Below are 3,137 nucleotides of genomic sequence, written 5' to 3'. Positions count from 1 at the left end.
CAGGATGCATGAGGAGAGCATCACCTTGAAAGTCTTTCCAGAATTACAAAGGAATGAAGAAATAAGTGGTGACTTCCTTCCAAAGCAAGCAATCGACAAGGCAGTAGAACAGAAAAACAAGCAGTTACAAGAAGAAAAAGGAGTGCAAAAGGAAGCAGGGTTGATAAACAAGAAGGAAGGTATCACAACCCAAGTCACTGTCAAGAAAGAAAGATCAACAAGAAAGAAAAAGATGAAGAGCAAGAATAAGGCTCACAAAGGGTGGAAGAACAAGAAAATCCCAACTGAAGGATTTTCTAAAGGTGATAAGGTGCAACTAGTATATCAACAGCTGGGAACAGAAGATTATTACACTGTCAACCAAGTACTTTCTCTTGAGCATATGGAAATTGAGCATCAAGGCACACAGAGAAAGCTTACAGTGAGAGGTGACAAGTTGAGACATCACCAACATCAACCACCCTAAAGGGAGTTCAATGTCAAGCTAGTGACAGTAAAAGAGCGCTTCATGGGAGGCAACCCATGGTTTAAGATTTCTGTCTTCTCTTTTATTCAATAAGCCATGATCACCTGAGCATGATATTTGAACGACCATAAAAATTTTTTTTGCATACATTGTTTTGGAGCACATGTCAAACTTCTAAGTTTGGTGTACCTTAAGGCACACCCAAGTTCATTTTTCAAAAAAAAAAGGTGATTATTCTTAAAACAGATGTATAATTCTTTTGATGAGGCATATGACCAAACACTAAGTTTGGTGTCTGCATGTGTAACAATGTTCAGAAGATCATTTCCCAATTATGGACTCAAAACCATACAGAAAGGGATCATGCATCAAAAATCTTTTTATATAAAATGCATCAATTGTGAAGAATGGTTTGCATTGTTAAGCCGTCCCCTCAATAAAAGATAAGTTTGGTGTTCACCAACTTCTAGCAATTTTATTTAGGGACACAATTGATCACAAAAAAAAATCAAATAACAGTTAAACAAAACAAAACAATTTTTACAAGTCTATAGCTAACGTTTATATTAATATCTAAGACTAGCTGTTTTGGTTTATGTAGATCTCGACAAAAGCAAGGAGGGGCCACGGCTAGGACAAGCTAAGAGAGGAATGGTCACATGTGCCTAGGGAGATGTGCCCCTTGGGAAGCAGAACATGCATGCATGCACCATTGAACGCCTAAATGCATGCAACCAATGGGAGGAGGATCCTCGTCAAGCCTTAACAATGCATGCAGACCGTCCATTCCATGAATCCTTTAGATGAAGCAACAAAGAGTCGGTTTACAGCAAATGGTCATAGAGCAAAACTGTACCTAGGGGGACAATGGAACAAAGAAAAAGAAGTCCAGAACCTAAATCCTCCTTGAAGTAGAAATGGAGGAATGTCAAGCTAGTGACAATAAAAGAGCGCTTGTTGGGAGGCAACCCAACCTGAGTTAGTTTTCTTTTCATAGCTTTTTCAATAAAAATGTTGAATAATTGGTATGCACTGCAAGGAGCTAAGTTTGGTGTTGCACACCAAAACAATTTAAGGGAGAACGAAAGATTCTAAGTTTGGTGTTCCACCAAAAATATCATTTAAAAACACATTCTCACCTCTTGCATGATGCTAGCTCCAAGCAACCAAACACATTATTCAGCTGTTTAATTGCTTTCTAGTTTTAATTTCATCAACCTTTAGCAAGGACAAAGGTTTCACATATGGTTAAAATTGTTGCATAAGAGGCAGTGGCAAACAATTAAGTTTGGTGTTCCCACACCAAAGTAAATCCAGGAGCCTCACTATGCATACTAACCAAGTAATTAAGGGCTTGAGAAGCAAGCAACTTTGAGAATTATGCAGGACATGAGTCAACAATTGACGAGTTATGCAGGATATGAGTCAACACTTGAAGACCTTATGCATCTTAACTCAAAGAGAACACAACAGAAGGAAGAATCAAAGGGCTGCAACTTCAAAGGTTGTATCTAAACTTAATCCTTGCTGCTGTGAAATGTTTTGAATCTGGAAACCATTGTATGTCTTGCTAAAGTGTTTATCTAGTTGCAAGTGAAATTGTTTGTTAAAAATGCTAAATCTGCATAATACTTGTTATCCATCACTTAGCTGAATTTTGTTTTGTTCCATGATCTGTGTGTTAAGTGTTTCAGGCCACATAGGGCAGGAATGGCTTAGAGAATAGAGAAGAAGCTTACAAAAATAGAAGGAACACAAGAAACCAATGAGATGACCAGCAAACACCGACGCGGAGATGACCAGCAAACACCGACGTGATGCATGGCTCACTCATGAAATAATTGTTGCATAATATCATTCTCATTCAAATGTGAGTTAGCTTGCTGTTACAAAGACTCTTATCAATAATGAAAAAGCCCTTGGGAACAAAAACAGAAAGAAAAGGGAGAAGAAAAAGCCAAAGTGGCAAGAAAAACAAAGAATAAAGGTTGGACACCAATAGCTTGGACCCTAGGACATATGCCTGTGGTGTTCTTGTACAAAGATCAGCTTGGATGAGTAAATTCTAAGGGGTATTTTAAAACCCGGTCACTTAGATCAACTGATTTGGGATGGCCAATTGAAAGCCCACAATAAAGAGCAACTTAGATACAGAACATTTAGTTATCCAAAGAGATGCTGGGCATCAATGATCCTAGGAAGAATTAGTGAGCAATGTGTCTGTGGTGGAAAGATGTTGAGTAAAAGAAAAAAAAATAAAGCCAAAGGCTACTACTGCAACATTAGACACCAAACCTCCAAAAGAATAATAAGCTTGTTAAGCATTATAAGAAAAGAAAAGTTAACAAGGGAGTAATTAAAAAGTAAGTCTTATAACAGCAAGTTTAGCAAGCCTTGAGGAAAGATGTATATCATGTAACAGCAACAATAATTGAGTTATCATTGTCTGCATAAAGACTCCATAAATCAAGTTCTGCTATATGCCTAATAAGGATATGTGTTCTTTTCTTGTTCATTTCATTTTCTCTTAGCTTTGATGCTTGCTTGGGGACAAGCAAGATTTAAGTTTGGTGTTGTGATGACAAGTCATCATATACCCATTTTTCAAGCTAATTTCACTTGTTTTATTAATCTTTATGCACTTTCTTGCATCCTAAGTAAGTGATTTGGA

Source organism: Arachis duranensis, chromosome 1 (assembly GCF_000817695.3).
Source record: "Arachis duranensis cultivar V14167 chromosome 1, aradu.V14167.gnm2.J7QH, whole genome shotgun sequence".
Lineage (NCBI taxonomy): Eukaryota > Viridiplantae > Streptophyta > Magnoliopsida > Fabales > Fabaceae > Arachis > Arachis duranensis.
Note: the sequence above shows the minus strand (reverse complement) of the source record.